We start from the raw sequence: 19,074 nt of genomic DNA, 5'->3' as shown, positions 1-19,074 counted from the left end.
CAGAAGCAAGGAGTTCAGCATTTTCATGGGATAGAAGGAAGGTGGGCGGAGTGATGACATTGCCACAGTTTTTTCTGGGAGTCCTGGAAGAAGTGCACTGAACCACTCTAGTACCTGGCTCCTCTCTTTCTTTCTGTACGTGGCCTCAATAAGCCTCCTCTTTAATGCATTCTGATCTTTTTATGTACATGGCCTGACTCCAACCATAAAAGGCTTCTGTCTGGCCAGGGGATATAATGACCATACAATATAATCCCATCACAGTCAGTGTCACACCCTGATCTGTTTCACCTGTCTTGTGATTGTCTCCAACCCACACCAGGTGTCTCCCATTACCTCATGTGTATTTATACCTGCGGTTTCTGTTTTTCTGTTGCCAGTTCATCTTGTTTCCTGTGCTCTAGTTTTTGCTTTTCCTAGTCCTCCCAGTTCTGACCTTTCTGCCTGTCCTGACCCTGATCCTGCCTGCCGTCCTGTACCTGCCTGACTCTGATTTGGATTACGACTCTTTGCCTGCCTTGACCTAGCGATTGCCTGCCCCTTGTACTGTAATAAACTCTGAGACTCGTACTATCCGCCTCCTGTGTCTGCATCTGAGCCGTGATTGTACGAACTGGCCATGACTGACTCAGCAGACTCGGACCAGCTCCGCAACGCTGTCACTTTCCATTGGAAGACACGCAGAGTTACTGCAAAGCCTTATGGAGGGACTCCATACCCTGGCAGAACGCCATGGCCATGCGTTCAATACATTGCTGGAGCAATTCCGCGGATTCCCTACTAGGCAGCAAGTAACAATAAACCCTCAGACTCTTAGCAACCCCACCATCAGCTGCGATTGTTCCCAGCCTACGCCGGTGTCCCGAGAACCTCGCTTACCACCTCCGGAGCGCTACGCTGGAGATTCTGGAACCTGCCAGGCGTTTTTCTCCCAGTGCTCTCTCATCTTCGAGGTGCAGCCTTCTTCGTTCCCCTCGGACCGCTCAAAGATAGCGTACTTGATAACGCTGATGTCCGGGAGGGCACTCGCCTGGGCTACAGCGATGTGGGAGCAAGAGTCCACCGTTTGCCTCAGTCTGGATGAGTTTGTGGAGGAGGTACGTAAAGTGTTCGATTCTCCGTTGTCCGGGAGAGAGGCTGCTTGTAAGCTGCTCTAACTACGTCAAGACTCCCGTAGTGTGGCAGACTACGCAGTGGATTTTCGCACGTTGGCTGCTGAGAGCGCCTGGAACCCGGAAGCCTTGTTCCTTCACGGATTATCGGAGGTGATTAAAGACGAGCTCACAGCTCGGGAGCTGCCCATGGACCTCAACTCCCTCATAGCCTTGACAATCCGGATCGATGGGCGGTTACGGGAACGTAGGAGGGAGATGGGGTCTGTTCCTTGTTGCTCTCTCTCGTCCATGAATTCCACCTCGCCTCTGATGAATCCCGGGAATCCCCAAAGTCTACTTTTCCAAGAGAATCCGGTGTCACCCGAATTTATGGACACTGCCCTGGTGTTGGAGCTGGGTATCTCCACTCAAGCCCTTTCCATCCCAATCGATGTCAGAGTGATGGATGGGCGCTCTATTGGCAGAGTCACCCACAATTCGGTTCCTATCAACCTGCGAGTGTCAGGCAACCACAGTTAGTCTATGCAGTTTCTGCTCCTGGAGTCTCCTCATGTATCCATGGTTTTGGGGTTTTCATGGCTACAGAGGCACAACCCCCTAACTGACTGGACTACAGGTTCCATCATGAGTTGGAGTTGGAGTCCGTTTTGCCATGCACATTGACTGAAGTCGGCACAGCCTGCCACGGGACATCTCCCTGCGGGATAACGCCTCGGATCTCTCCGCCATTCCCGCAGAGAACAAGGACTTACGGGGGGTTTTCAAATCTGCCCGCGCCACATCTCTTCCTCCGCTTTGGCTCTACGACTGTACTATCGACCTTCTCCTGGGCACTGCAACGACTCGGGAGTGACTTTATTCCCTGTTGGGTCCGGAGACCAGAGTGATGGAAGGTTATATTGAGGACTTTCTCGCTGCAGGGATTATGCATCTATCTGCCTCCCCCGCTGGTGCAGGGTTCTTCTTTGTGGAGAAGGACAAGACCCTGCGTCCGTGTATCGACTACAGGGGTCTTAATGGCATTACGGTTATAAACCGTTACCCGCTACCACTTATCTCCTCGGCTTTTGAGCATTTCCAGGGGGCGGTCATCTTCTCCAAGTTGGACCTTTGAAACGCCTACCATCTGGTTCGGATACCGGAAGGAGACGAGTGGAAGACAGCCTTTAACATGGCTAGCGGGCACTACGAGTACCTGGTGATGCCGTTCGGACTGACAAACACTCCAGCAGTGTTCCTGGTCAATGATGTGCTCCGTTACATGTTGAACCGATTTGTTTGTCTACCTCTACAACATCCTCATTTTTTCCCGATAAGCTCAAGAGCACGTCCTACATGTCCGACAGGTCCTCCGGCGTCTCCTGGAGATCCAGCTTTTCGTGAAGGCGGAGAAATGTGAGTTTCATCGCTCCACCATCTCCTTCCTAGGGTACGTCATCGCTGCAGGGAGTATTCAGACGGACCCTGAGAAGGTGAGAGCAGTGGTGGATTGGCCTCAACCCACATCCAGAATGCATTGCAACGTTTCCTGGGGTTTGCTCATTTCTACCGTTGTTTCATCCGGGGTTACAGCACCCTTGCATCCCCCCTCTCTGCACTCACCTCTCCCAAGATTTTGTTCATATGGTCTCCAGCAGCTGACCGGGCGTTCTCAGACTTCAAGCAGCGATTCACTACAGCTCCCATCTTAAAACTTCTCTAGGATAGGGGGCAGCATTTTCACGTTTGGATGAAAAGCATACCCAAATAGATTTGGATAGAAAACACTCTAAGTTTCTAAAACTGTTTGAATCATGTCTGTGAGTATAACAGAACTTATTTAGCAGGCGAAACCCCGAGGACAAACCATTCAGATTTTGTTTTTGAGGTCACTCTCTTTTCAATGAGATTTCATTGGGAATACAGAATTCTAAGGGACCTTCTTGCAGTTCCTATCGCTTCCACTGGATGTCAACAGTCTTTAGAAATTGGTTGAGGGTTTTTCCTTTGTGTAATGAAGAAGTAGCCCTGTTCAGAACGAGGGTCGAGTGAAGTGTACTGTTTGTTAGAGGCGCGTAACCAGAAAGCATGCTACAGTTTGTTTTAATCCTGTATTGAACACAGATAATCTCGTCTTCAATTTTATCGATTATTTACGTAAAAAAATACCTAAAGTTGTATTACAAAAATAGTTTGAAATGTTTTGGCAAAGTTTACAGGTAACCTTTGAGATATTTTGTAGCCACGTTGAGCAAGTTGGAACCGGTGTTTTTCTGGATCAAACGCGCCAAATAAATTGACATTTTGGATATATATCGACGGAATTAATCGAACAAAAGGACCATTTGTGATGTTTATGGGACATATTGGAGTGCCAACAACAGAAGGTCATCAAAGGTAAGGCATGAATTATATTTTTATTTCTGCGTTTTGTGTCGCGCCTGCAGGGTTGAAATATGCTTCTCTCTCTTTGTTTACAATGGTGCTATCCTCAGATAATAGCATCGTTTGCTTTCGCCGAAAAGCCTATTTGAATTCTGACATGTTGGCTGGATTCACAACCAGTGTAGCTTTAATTTGGTATCTTTCATGTGTGATTTAATGAAAGTTGGATTTTTATAGTAATTTATTTGAATTTGGCGTGCTGCATTTTGTCTGGCTTTTGGCCAAGTGAGACAATAGCGTCCCGCCTAAACTCTGATTTTTGGATGTAAATATGAACTTTACCGAACAAAACATACATGTATTGTGTAACATGAAGTCCTATGAGTGTCATCTGATGAAGATCATCAAAGGTTAGTGATTAATTTTATCTCTATTTCTGCTTTTTGTTACTCCTCTCTTTGGCTGGAAAAATGGCTGTGTTTTTCTGTGGCTATGTACATAATCGCAAGGTGTGCTTTCGCCGTAAATCCTTTTTGAAATCAGACACTGTGGCTGGATTAACGAGAGGTTTATCTTTAAAATGGTGTATAATACTTGTATGTTTGAGGAATTTTAATTATGAGATTTCTGTTGTTTTGAATTTGGCGCCCTGCAATTTCACTGGCTGTTGGTTAGGTGGGATGCTCCGTCCCACATATCCCAGAGAAGTTAATACATCCGGACCCGTCCCGTCAGCTCGTGGTGGAGGTTGACACCTCGGACGTCAGAGTGGGGGCTGTCATGTCCAAGCGTTCTGCCCAGGACCAGAAGCTGAATCCCTGCGCTTTCCTTTCCCATCGTCTTAACCCTGCTGAGTGGAACTATGACGTGGGAAATCGTGAATTACTAGCAGTTAAGATGGCATTGTAGGAGTGAATGGCACTGGTTAGAAGGGGAGGAACATCCATTCTTGGTGTGAATGGACCATAAGAACCTGAAATATCGCCGCACCGCCAAGCACCTCAAATCCAGGCAGGGCCCTGTTATTCATCTGGTTTCACTACCTCCTACCACCCGGGGTCCAAAGGGGGGGGGGGGGGGCCCGCCCAACCGGATGTTTGTCCCGGACTCTGCCCATGCTCCAGTCCTGGAATGGGCACATTCCTCGAGACTCACGTGTCATCCTGGCTCCCGTCGGACCTTGGCTTTCGTCCGACAACGTTTTTGGTGGCCCACCATGGTTCCTGACGTCTCCGCTTTCATTGCCGCATGCACTGTGTGTGCGCAGAACAAGACTCCGACGCAAACTCCGGCTGGCCTCCTTCAACTACTCCCTGTTCCTCACCACACCTGGTCCTATATGTCCTTGGACTTCGTCACGGGTGACCCTCCGTCACATGGCAACATCACCATCCTTATGGTGGTGGATAGGTATCCCATTTTATCCCCCTTCCTAAGTTGCCCTCAGCTAAGGAGACGGCCCAGCTCATGGTGCAGCACGTCTTCCGGATCCATGGACTTCCGGTCGACATGGTCTCCAATCACGGTCCTCAGTTCTCATCCCGTTTCTGGAAGGCATTCTGCACCCTCATTGGGTCGTCGGCCAGCCTGTCCTCTGGTTTTCATCTCCAGTCTAATGGCCAGTCAGAGGGAGCCAATCAGGACCTGGAGACGACACTTTGCTGCCTTGTCTCCACCAATACCACCACATGGAGCCAGCAACTAGTGTGGGTTTATATGGCCGCAACACCCTTCCCTGTTCTACTACTGGTCTCTCGCCTTTTTAGTGTTCCCTGTGATATCAGCCCCCGCTCTTCCCGGAGTAAGAGGAAGAGGTCAGCATACCTTCTGCCCAGATGTTCGTCCATTGCTGTCGTCATACCTGGAAGAGAGCCCAGGCTGGTCTTCTCAAGACCTCCAGGTATCGACGACAGGCGGACCGCCATCATTTTGGGCAGAGGGTATGGCTTTCCACTCTGCATCTGCCCATCCAAGTGATGTTCCGCAGACTTTCCCCCCGTATTATCGGCCCTTTCCCCATCTCTAAGGTCCTTAGCCCCTCTGCTGTTTGCCTTCTGTTGCCATCCGGTGTACATGGTGAGGCGCCTACTGAGTGTTCGACCTCGAGGCAGGGGATTCCAGTACCTGGTTGACTGGGAGGGCTATGGCTTGGAGTAGAGGTGTTGCGTCCCCGCCAGGAATATCCTGGACCCAGTCCTCATTGCAGACGTCTGCCGTCGACACCCCGGTCAATAAGGTATGTCCCAGGGTAGGACACCAGGTGGCGCCCCTAGAGGGGAGGGTACTGTCAAACCCTGATCTGTTTCATCTGTCTTGTGATTGTCTCCAACCCCCAACAGGTGTCTCCCATTACCTAATGTGTATTTATACCTGTGGTTTCTGTTTGTCTGTTGCCAGTTCGTCTTGTCCCGTCAAGTCCTACCAGCGTGTTCCCGTGTACTATCCGCCTCCTGTGTCTGCATCTGGGTCTTAGCCTGAGCCGTGATAGTCAGTCAGATTAAAGATGGTTGCCAGGGAGCATCTGTACTCTGTGGCTTCTTTGATCCTCAGAAAGCCTATATGGTCTTAATCATGGGGTTGTGTTGTGTGTACGTACAACAAAGCACCCTTCAGCTCGGCTTATCCTTGTTCCTCCTTCAGTAAGGTTTCTTAGAACAACCACATCAGAGATATTCTAAAATTCTGATCTCACATATCCTATTAGATTACCTGAATTTCTGGAACACCTGGGAATGTTTGGTAAGGTACCAGAATTTTGCCACCCTAGATGATCTGAGTGAAAAGGAGAGGGTTTTACATTCATCAAACCCCCAAACTATCTCCGTCTCTGGGCCCCAGTGTTCATAGTGGTGGTGCTGTTTCTCATCCCAGTCTCTGGGTCCACCAGTTGTTTCACACATTTAATCTATTCGAACACTAGGATCAAGGGTTGTGGTAGAAGACTGAGTTGATAATATAAACATGAATGAGTCTTTCCTTCTAGAGAAATTAACAGTGTACATTCTGCTGTCCGACTGTAACAAAGCTTGACATGTCCACTCCCAAGCCAAATAATTGCTAGCTTTTAGATGGTGCAGCTGGCTAAAACATTGTCAAGAGGGTGGTTGCGGGTTTGTGAGACAGAGGATCTGATAGCAAGTACTGGTAAGGACGCTATAGAGTTAAGCAAGTAGCTATACAGTTAAGCCTGTTACATGAGTCTTAGTATTCTCTGTCTAGCTCTCTAGGTTAGCTGGACATATACAATCATTTGGGGGTGCTTATATTTGTCCTGTTACACACAAGTGTGTAATGGAAATATATTTCTTGCATATTCATACTCCCCCGGAGACACGGGCAGGCAGTGCGGTCATCGTTTTACAGCGTAGCTGGAGCAATTAGGGTTAACCGCCTTGCTCAAGGGCACAGCAACAGAGTTTTGTACATTTTCGAACCAGCAATCTTTTGGTAACTGGCCCAGCGCTCTAACCTCGAGGATACCTTTCGCCCCTAATAATCAGTATAAAGCTTCCTATCACAATGTAACCACTATCAACTCTGGAGTGATTGGTTATGATGGCAGATGAAATTAAATAGGTTTAAAGCAAATGACTGGGAGAAAAGCTGCTTTCATTGAACGCATGCACAGCTATTAGCCTGGGTAAGCATTTGCTATCACTGTCTCCACTAAGCAATTGAGAAGAGTCTTTCATAAAAGATTAGTGAAGACTTCACTGAGCTTTTGAAAATATGTTAATGCAGCATTAAGATCATATAGGGAGAGATGACACAACACCCCCCCACACACACACACACACACACACACTGAGGTCATTCACTCTCCTAACACACCTGGTGTCTTACCACGCCAGCCAAGCAGTCCCAGGAGTAGTGTCTGGATGAGGAGGGGAAGACCTTTATACTCAGCTCAGTGAACACTAGAGACGAATACAGATTTGCCAAGGGATTGCTATCAGTATCTACACAAATGTGCCAAATTGCATAGGTTACATCAGATAAACACATTAGAGTGTTCCGTAATTAATTAAGCTGTGAAATTTTACATACGATTTTGCAGTATTGAAGTATGTTTGGGCTTAGTAATACTCTATTTTCTTTGCATGTGATTACAAATAGAGGTGGAGTAATGGTAGAGAAATACTACTTAAACCACAATTCAATAAGTATACTCGGCTTAATTGGTAAACTCTGTGCAGTGCAATCGTCCTGTCCACTTCTCATCCAGCAACTTCTCATCCAGCTCCACAAGTAAACATGTCATTTGAAAACACTCCTAAATGAGACAACCTCTATGAATAAAGGATAAATAAATACACAGAATGAACAAACATGTACAACGTGATTTGTGAGAAGAAAAGCAGTTTACTCACTGTGTCCCTGGACCCCTCGGCGTCAGTGTGTCCTAGAGTTTAACCCAGCTGCTTTGGAGTAGAGCATCAGCTGCATGCTTCCTGAGAGAAAGAGGGCGAGAGAGAGAGAGAGCTATCACACTGTCAAGCCAGTATAGTTCTCATCTGTAGCTCTACTATACCCCTTCCAACCCCACCACTTATTACACCCCAACCGATGCCGTATCACAATGGATTTAGTTTAATCACACGCTTGTATATGTGGAGTGCAATGACAGATTAACACAGACCGGGCGGTACACTCGCCTGTCGTCATTATTGTCTGAGACATCACATTCTCTGCAGCTATCTAGGCAGAGAGTGATGTATCATCGCTCTCAAGGGTAGACTGGGACAAAAATTCAGCCCTAGCATTTTAAGCACACCAGCCACATCACCGTGCGTGATCTCCTGTGTTGTCACTCTGTCTGTCTTTGCTTCTCCTTGTGCTCCTCTGTTAGCACTGTCTGTCTGTCTGTCACTCCTAAGTGTTAATTGTTATTACATATAGAGCCAACATATTAAGAAACTGGCAGTACATCTGTGTGTCTCTGTTTTCTTCCTACCTCCACTGCACTCACCTGTGAGCTGTCTCTGCTAAGCCTAGCATCCTTTCCCACAGCACCAGAAGACCAGCGGACCACACTGCCTGAATGAATAAACACATTTATAAGATCAAGAACAAAATGACTGAATAAATGCCTAATAGATGACCATTAGCTGACTATACCTTATAAAAGTGCCTGACTTTCATACATGTGCCCCCCTATCCTAAGGGTTAATTACTATTACATACATAATATGGAGCTAAAATATTAATACCAAACTGGTAGTACATATGTGTCAGTGTGTGTCTCTCTCTCTCTCTCTGTCTCTCTCCAACCTCCACTGCACTTGACTGCTGCAGCAGCAGCTGAGCTGTCTGCTGCTAAGCCTAGCATCACTGTAACAAGAAGACCAGGGGACCACACTGACAGTACTGAGCCCAAAACCATAATAAACGATTTTTCATAATAAATCATTTATAACGCATTTACAAACCGTTTGTTCACCATTTATTAATCATTACTCCCACATTTGTAAATGTTAGTAAGCTAGTTATTCACACAGGTATTTACAGTGCCCTCTGTAAGTATTGGGACAGTGACACATTTGTTGTTTTGGCTCTGTACTCCAGCACTTTGCATTTGAAATTATACAATGAGGTTAAAGTGCTTAAGCCAGCACATAAGGTTTCATATTATATTCATGGTCCTTCGATTCTCGACAACCCTAATCCTACCCCTATTTTTCGTACTGTTTAAGTATATTTGTTCAAAAAGTGCTATAATTTGTAAACGATTCACATGATATGGATGAGAATACTCTCAAATTAAAGCTGACAGTCTGCATTATGGCCGGTAGCAACTATTATTTTTCATGGTCCTTTCGAGCTGGATCCAGATAACTGCTAAAGCCCAAGAATGCCAGTTAACAGAGAAGATTCTCCACAAGATGTGGTCCGTCCGCGCCGACCAGCTCACCTGCCACAACATCTCGAAAATGACGGCGACGGCTACAAGTCAAGGCACAGACTACCACACACATCCACATACCACTCCTACGAGGGAGAGCAGCTAGAGGGTTTTCTTGAGCAGTCAAAGTGGCCTTTTTCCCCTTCAACAACTCATCACCGGTCCAAGTCACCACCCAGAGTGATCAGCAGAATAAAGGACAGAGCCTCAGCCTTTTTAGTAGTTGCTAATTCACAGAGTTCCCACCTCAGGCTAACCTCGACCAGAGATCGCCAAGATCAGCGTCGAACCTCGACCAGAGATCCTCAGGATCAGCATCTGACCTCAACCAAAGATCACCGGGATCAGCGTCGACCTGAGCATGGATCGCCAGTGACAACCGGTCTCACTGCGTTTACACAGCCAGTGTGACGAGATTGATGTGCTCATTGAAGCAGTCCAGAAGATGGAAGGTTCCTACAGTCCATGTGACCACCGTCGGAGTACTTACCTGATGGACACTACCAGTTGTCACCTGAGCATCTCAGCCAGTCCTTCAATAGTTCTCTCCTCTTACAACTGAAAGACGTCTTAGAGGGGGAGTACAAGGACCTGTGCCACCAAGCTGACAAAGAAGTTGATGACATCATCTCAGAGATCGTCATGCAACAGATACTACACCAGAAGTGCCAGAATGAGGTTCTGCAGTGCCAGTGCGACCAGCTCATTAATGCCAGATGTCGAAAGATTATTATAAAAAAATATATATTTAACCTTTATTTAACTAGGCAAGTCAGTTAAGAACAAATTCTTATTTACAATGATGGCCTACCCCAGCCAAACCCGGACGACGCTGGGCCAATTGTGCACCGCCCACGGCCAGATGTGATGCAGCCTGGATTCGAACCAGGGACTGCAGTGATGCCTCTTGCACTGAGACCCTATCACTGTGCTCCAGCTGACCCCAGCCGTGCAGATCCAGCCTGTTCCAACAATGGAGCTCAAGTTAGTAGTGGGGCCTACTACACCGGCTCCTGCCATGGAGCTTCAGCTTGCCACTCTCACAACTGTGCTTCAACCAGCTCCTGTCACAGAGTCTCCACTGGTTCCCACAGTTGTGCCATCTCCAGTGACAGAGGTTCTAGCGACCCCTGTTCTGGACCCAAGATTTATCCCTACCTCCTTGCCTATTCGCGAGCAGGAAGATCTACAGCCTTCTTCAGGGATGGAGGAGATACCAGAGTTCATCCTGAGGGAGAACGCTACACCTACTCCAGCTGACACCTCTGGATGTCAGTTGGTCCATAATGCGGGAGCCCTGTCTGTAGTTGCTGAAGGCGCCATGACCAGCCCTGCCACTCAGACCTCTCTGGTGGGATCTGCCTACTCCTACCTTCGACATACAGCCTACTTGCTCTCCAAAGATGTCTCCCTGCTCCTCCCTAGGAGCCCCCTCCAGTCTCTGCTGCAGTGGCTCGGTCAGTATCTGCTGTCCAGGCCCTGTCAGTCCCTGCCTGGTGGAACCTGCCGGTCTCAGCCCTGGGGTTCTTGCTAGCCCCTCCAAACTGTTTCCTGCTAGTTTCAGCCTTGGGAGACCCTCCTGACGTCCCTGTGGGGAACCCTCCTGACGTCCCCGTGGGGGACCCTCCTGACTGAGGTGTTCAGTGTTCTTTCGTAGGAGACACTTCACCTTTTGCCCTACTAGGTCCTAAGTCTATAGCTCCAGGAGGTCAAGAGTATCTTAGCCCTGAGTTCCCTGATTCCCTAGTGGCTTCACAGTTTCCGGCTAAGCAGGGTCCCCCGTCCCCTGGTGTCCTCAGCTGACACCTTGCCAGGGGTAGATAGGACTCCTGCTCCTCCCCTGGGACATCGTACAAGCCCTCACCATTGAGGTACTCCTGTTGCCTGTTCCTGGGCAGCGGGGGCAGCCCATTCCAGAACTGCTTCACAATCTGCACTGGCAATACTAGTTTCAGTCGCCTTGGTCTGTTGACCACAAGAACCTTTGTGATGGGGTGGCCAGGTTCACCAAAAGACAGGCCTTCTTTTGTACCAGTCACCCGTCTGGTCTACATTTCTGCCTCTCTGGATGACCACAAGTATTCACATCATTCCTCTCAGTGACTGTCTGCCCTTGCTGCCCTTTGTTTTTGATTTCAAAACTGTACAACAACTTTTAGGGCGGTTATTAAAATGGCCATCTTCAGTTAGCTGATTCTAGCCATCCTTTATGGTTAGTTCTAGTCGGGCAGCTTAGTCTCCTATTCAGAGGACCCCCACCTTTGTTAGTGTCTTCTTGGTCAAGGTGACGCCAAATACTTATCACCACATCTCGTTCAGCCTATCAGCAGCCTTGATTCCTGCAACTTCAGTTTCAGTTGGTCTATGTCCCAGCACGCTGGGCGTTCAGAAACGTGCTTTCCACATCCTGATGAGCACTTCCACAGTTTTCCCTTCTGCTGAACTTATCCTCCTGTGGACTGAATCCATGTATGTCTGATGTTTAATTGTGCGTGCATCTAAACGACCACATAGTCAATGTCAGTTCTCACTGGACATGATTCTCAGTTATCTGAACCATGAGTGGTCAGATGTGTGTGTGAATGTGGACATCTTCTTCCGTTAAACTCTCATTAACCTGGACATCCGCCTCATCCTTGTTCTGACTGGACATTCTCAAGTGGTTTCTACCGGCCTTAAACCAGCGCCTAAGGTTTCTTATTACATTCATGGTCCTTCGATTCTCTACAACCCTAACCCTACCCATATGTTTCATGTGGTCCGCTGTATATGTATTAAAGTAGTCAAAAGTGTAGTATTTGGTCCCATATTCCTAGCATGCAATAATTACATCAAGTTTGTGACTCTACAAACTTGTTGGATGCATTTGCTGTTTGCTTTGGTTGTGTTTCAGATTATTTTGTGCCCAATAGAAATTAATGGTAAATAATGTATTGTGTCATTTTGGAGTCACTTTTACTGCATATATGAATAGAATATGTCTCTAAACACTTCTACATTAATGTGGATGCTACCATGATTCCTGATAGTCCTGAATGAATCATGAATAATGATGAGTGAGAAAGTTACAGACACACAAATACCAATGGTCATCTACAAGGCATTTATTCAGTGATTTTCTTCTTTGTCTAATAGATGTGTTTATTCATTCACTAATGGATGGGTTACAGAAAACATAAAAAGAAAAGGAGAGAGAGACTGCAGTTCCTTAATGTTTTGGGAGTATAAGTATCTCTCTCTCCCGCTCTCTCTATTTTCTTCTATTGAATTCAATATGACACCTTCAGTGTTTCTCATAGAACGATGCCAGGAGTACTTTATGTGGATGCTGATAGATTGCCAGTGTCTGCTTCATTTGACAGTGCAGCTTATGCGTATTTTTCTGCCAAGAAGTGACAGGCCTTAGGCAGGAAATAGGCGGGACTTTCCAGCCTCCAGTGGCGGTGGCTATGTAATGTAATTCGACACCAGAGTCACTCGTTACTACAGCTCATAAACTAAGAGCCACTCGCTGGCTGAAGACTCAGATTCGGGAGAGAATAAACATTGATAAAACAATTTAAATACACAGAGAGTCCCTGAAATGACATTTCACAGAGGATTATTTAGCTATTATGGATTAATCCAGTGTTTCATGTCTTAAATGGCTATTTACAAGCATTTTGCTACACCCGCAATAACATCTGCTAAACATGTGTATGTGACCAATAAAAGTTGATTTGATGAGCTTGATGGCTATTAGCTTATGTGTTATAAAAGCCAATCTAACAACTTTTAAGGGTATTGCAAGTTGATACCTGTCATATCTGTTCCTCCGAATCCCCCCTTCCATTAGGCCTAAGTGATAATTAAAGTAGAATTTAATATGATATACAGACAAAATATGAATTGGCAGCAGTAGGTTAAATCTGTGTCAGTGTGTGTCTTTGTTTTCTCCCTACCTCGAGTGCATTGGCTTCTGCAGCATCATCTGATCTGTCAATGCGCCTGCATCATTTCTCAGACCAGAACTTTTAGAAAACGAGTTGGTTAATTTCACACATTTAGCAGCGTCAGTCTCAAGAGCCTTTTGTGTCTCTTTTTAGCACCGGCTTTCTGTTTTTTATGATCCATGTTCTGGGCCGACTGATGAGTCTCAGCAGGTCTCTTTGCTGATGTGTGTTTGACTTTGAATGTGAATTTTTGCCTGACCCCTTGCTCAATCAGAAAACCAGGCCGGCCCATTTTGATAGAAGGGGGTCGTCTGCTGCCCACTGATCAGGCAATTGCTTAAATAAATTATTGAGACAAAAGAGAATAATTAAAAAACATCTTAACAGGCCAGTGGGCAACTGGCCATGTCCCTTTCTTTTGTGATTTCGAAAATATATATTTTTTGTAAATTTTGAATAGTCCACCCAACAAAAATATGTTCCATCTGGCGTTTGCCAGAACTGCCAGATGGCTAATCCACCCATGATCGCTTTGCGTGCCTTTAGAGATTATTTTTTGAATGTATTATTTGAGGATTAGAGAGGAAAGCCTCCTCTCTCAAGACACCCTACTATGGACTCAGTAAAATCAGAGATTTGCTGCATGCTATACAGTGGGTATCATAAGTATTCACCGCCCTTGAATTTTTCTTACATTTTGTTGCATTACAAAGTGGGATTTAAATAGATACATTTTTTGTCAATTATCTACATAAAACACATGTAAAAGTGAAAAGAAAATTCTTGTCACGCCCTGACCGTAGAGATCTTTTTATGTCTCTATTTTGGTTTGGTCAGGGTGTGATTTGGGTGGGCATTCTATGTTCATTTTTCTATGTTTTTTATTTCTTTGTGTTTGGCCGGGTGTGGTTCTCAATCAGAGGCAGCTGTCTATCGTTGTCTCTGATTGAGAACCATACTTAGGTAGCTTTTCCCCCACCGATGCTTTGTGGGTAGTTGTTTTCTGTTTTGTGTTTCTGCACCTGACAAAACTGTTTCGGTTTCGTTCGTTCTCTTTGTTGTTTTGTTATTTTAGTGTTCAGTTTTATTAATAAATCATGAACACTTACCACGCTGCGCTTTGGTCCACTCCTTCTTCATACGACGACCGTTAAAATTCTTCAAATGTTTACAAATTAATACAAATGTAAAAGTTAAAATATGTTGAATATTTTTTACTTTCACAATCACTATGTCAAGGAAATGTAGTATTCCTTCTAACAAAAGGTATCTACAGTAGAAGTCGGAAGTTTACATACACTTAGGTTGGAGTCATTAAAACTCGTTTTTCAACCACTCCACAAATTTCTTGTTAACAAACTATAGTTTTGTCAAGTCGGTTAGGACAACTACTTTGTGCATGACACAAGTCATTTTTCCAACAATTGCTTACAAACAGATTATTTCACGTATAACTCACTGTATCACAATTCCAGTGGGTCAGAAGTTTACATACACTAAGTTGACTGTGCCTTTAAACAGCTTTGAAAATTCCAGAAGATTATGTCATGGCTTTAGAAGCTTCTGATAGGCTAATTGACATCATTTGAGTCAATTGGAGTTGTACCTTTGGATGTATTTCAAGGCCTACCTTCAAACTCATTGCCTCTTTGCTTGACATCATGGGAAATTCAAAAGAAATCAGCCAACACCTCAGAAAAAAATTGTAGACCGAGCTATTTCCAAATGCCTGAAGGTACCACGTTCATCTGTACAAACAATAGTACACAAGTATAAACACCATGGGACCACACAGCCGTCATACCGCTCAGGAAGGAGACGCATTCTGTCTCCTAGAGATGAACATACTTTGGTGCAAAAAGTGCAAATCAATCACAGAACAACAGCAAAGGACCTTGAGAAGATGCTGGAGGAAACCGGTACAAATGTATCTATATCCACAGTAAAACGAGTCCTATATCGACAACCTGAAAGGCCGCTCAGCAAGGAAGAAGCCACTGCTCCAAAACCGCCATAAAAAAAGCCAGACTACGGTTTGCAACTGCACATGGGGACAAAGATCGTACTTTTTGGAGAAATGTCCTCTGGTCTGATGAAACAAAAATGGAACTGTTTGACCATAATGACCATCGTTATGTGGTCACCATCCCAACCGTGAAGCACAGGGGTGGCAGCATCATGTTGTCGGGGTGCTTTGCTGCAGGAGGGACTGGTGCACTTCACAAAATAGATGGCATCATGAGGTAGGAAAATTATGTGGATATATTGAAGCAACATCTCAAGACATCAGTCAGGAAGTTAAAGCTTGGTCGCAAATGGGTCTTCCAAATGGACAATGACCCCAAGCATACTTCCAAAGTTGTGGCAAAAATAGCTTAAGGACAACAAAGTCAAGGTATTAGAGTGGCCATCACAAAGCCCTGACCTCAATCTTATAGAAAATTTGTGGGAAGAACTGAAAAAGTGTGTGTGAGCAAGGAGGCCTACAAACTTGACTCAGTTACACCTATTCTGTCAGGAGGAATGGGCCAAAATTCACCCAATTTATTGTGGGAAGCTTGTGGAAGGCTACCCGAAATGTTTGACCCAAGTTAAACAATTTAAAGGCAATGCTACCAAATACTAATTGAGTGTATGTAAACTTCTGACCCACTGAGAATGTGATGAAAGAAATAAAAGCTGAAATAAATCATTCTCTCTACGATAGACATTTCACATTCTTAAAATAAAGTGGTGATCCTAACTAACCTAAGACAGGGAATTTTTACTATGATTAAATTTGAGGAATTGTGAAAAACTGAGTTTAAATGTATTTGGCTAAGGTGTTTGCAAACTTCCGACTTCAACTGAATCTGAATTCATGTAAACATAACAGTTTTGAAAACATAGCACTTTTTTCCTAGACAAGCTGTCTTAGCACAACTTAACCCTGGTATGGGGTAAATTGAGCATAGGGACAGGGTAAGTTCATCCGCCTTGGGGTAAGTGGGTGATGGTGTCCTATGACAGTGGGTGATGGTGCTGGTAGGTCAAAGTTTAATTCATGGAATGGGGGTGTGGTACATTGTATGTTTTAAATGTATGCCTGCTTTCAGGTATAGATCTCCCTGTTCAATATCACTTACCTACCATTTCTTGACCAGTTGTCCTGGGACAGGGACGTTGCTTCAATGTGCCAATTCATAGTCAAGTTCTCTGCATTTGAGGCTACTAAGTCCATGAAACTGGTCCGCAAGATTCTTTATATTTTTAGCAAGCTCAGACTCCATGTCATCAGATAAGACCTTGTGTTCCTCTGCTACTCTATCATAGCTTCTCTTTCGCACAGATACATATTCGTTTTCTTTTTTGTCAATGTACCTCTTCAGTGTCATTCAGTCAATTTATTTGTATCTCTTGCTGCTCAAATGGACTTCTTCCCTTCTCTCCTTCCTTGGCTGCTTTCAATAATCTCAAGGGGGGCTAGACCCCTGCTTGTTTTATGTATGTATACACAGTGCTCGATGATGTCTGCTTGGTAACAATACAACTCTTTAGTTCATATGCATGACACATTGCAAAAATATGCATATTATGCAAACAGCTGACAAAATGTCATGTATGGGGTATGACAACCATTATCTTAACTTACCCAATGGCCATTGGCTCAACTTACCCTAAGGCAAACACGTGAATATATTAGCCCACACAGCTACAAGGATGCACTTACATGTTAGGTTAAAGACCTCATATTGTAGCTTATAGAGACCCCAACTGATGTATAAAACCATCTACTTTGGTTTAGATACAACATCATGAAACCTTTAACACAATACATTATTTAGACTTTTTTTAAATCCCATGTGATTCATTGTGTGTATGGTTTCCCAAAAACAAGGGGTGGGTGGCTCAACTAACCCCTCTCAACTTTCCCCACTCTCCCCTAAGTATTTACCCCCCTTTGTTATGGCAAGCCTAAATTAGTTTAGGGGTAAAATCTGGCTTAACAAATCACGTAATAAGTTACATGGACTCACTCTGTGTGAAATAATAGGGGTTGACATGATTTTCGAATGACTACATCTTCCTCTGTCCCCCGTACATACCACATCTGTAAGATCCCTCCGTCGAGTATTGAATTTCAAGCACAGATTCAACTACAAAGACCACAGAGCTTTTCAAAAGCCTCATAAAAAGGGCACGGATTGGTAGATGGGTAACAATAACAAATAAGACATTGAATATCTCTTTAAGCATGGTCAAGTTAATAATTATGCTGTGGATGATGTATTAAACCACCCAGACACGTCAAAGATACAGTTGTCCTTCTGAACAGAGCTGCAGGACAGGAAGGAAACTGCTCAGGGATGTCACAATGATTTTAAAACATCTACTGAGTTCAATGGCTATGATGGGAGAAAACTGAGGATGGATCAACAACATTGTACTGACTCCACAATAATGACTTAAATGACAGAGTGAAAAGAAGAATGCCAATACACAGAATAAAAAATATTCCAAAACATGCAACAAATGCGCTAAAGTAATACTGCAAAATTACAAGGCAAAATAATTAACTTTTTGGCCTAAATGTTTGGGCAAATCCAATACAACACATCACTGGGTAACTGCCTCCTTTTTTTCAAGCATGGTGGTGACTGCATCATGGTATGGGTATGCTTCACATTGGAAAAGACTGGTCAGTTTTTCAGTGTAAAAATAAACGGGATGGAGCTAACTAAGTACAGACAAAATCCTAGATGAAAACCTGCTTCATTCTGCTTTATACCAGACACCGGGAGAGGAATTTACCTTTCAGCAGTGGTGGAGAAAGTATCCAATTGTCAAATTTGAGTAAAAGTAAAGATACCGTACCTTAATAGAAAATGACTAAAGTGAAAGTCACACAGTAAATTCTACCTAAAAGTAAAAGTCTAAAAGTGTTTGGGGACACTCATGGGGACACTATGTATTGGCATTCTTCTTTTCACTCTGTCATTTAGGTAATTATTGTGGAGTCAGTACAACGTTGTTGATCCATTCTCAGTTTTAAATATACTTGAGTATCAAAAGTAAATTAAATTTCTAGAATATACTTAAGTATCAAAAGTAAAAGTATAAATAATTTCAAATTCCTTATATTACGCAAACCAGATTGCACACATATATTTTTTTAATGTACGGATAGCCAGGGGCACACTCCAACACTAAGATATGATTTACAAAGAAGTATGTGTTTAGTGAGTCTGCCAGATGAGGCAGTAAAGATCTAGTTGTTTTAAATTCTAGTTTTTCAAATCTGTACCTACAGCGCCATCATGTTGTCAATATGTGATAGTGCCATATCAAAAGCTTATCTGTAAGCTTTGGAATCAGCGCTGAAGCGCAGGTGAAAGGCGTGCCCTGAACTGTCCATGGTGCTGAACTGTCCATGGTCCTGAAATCGTTTGATCTCCAAATACCCAGTGACAACCCGTCATTCAGGTCAAGTGGGGCTGCTTTGCACCCCCGCCCCACAGGCGTGCCTGTTTTGCATGTTATTTTGGCATTAATACGTATCACATATCAGTTTGCAAACAATGTAAAAAGATAAAAAATATTATTGAGTTAATAAAGCTGCATAAAGACATGGTCTCTTTTTTGTTTTCTTGAGTAAGGCATCTCCAAAATGCAGGCGTTTCAGCCTAGTTGAGCGTTGCGCCGTGATTGGCTCAGTGTTTTGTCACTCATGGGGACACTGTGTCACCGCCAAGTGTAAAGGTAGTGCTAGAAAATTCTAGCC

The sequence above is a fragment of the Salvelinus namaycush genome, chromosome 15 (genome assembly GCF_016432855.1).
Source record: "Salvelinus namaycush isolate Seneca chromosome 15, SaNama_1.0, whole genome shotgun sequence".
Lineage (NCBI taxonomy): Eukaryota > Metazoa > Chordata > Actinopteri > Salmoniformes > Salmonidae > Salvelinus > Salvelinus namaycush.
This window is presented reverse-complemented; position numbering follows the sequence as displayed.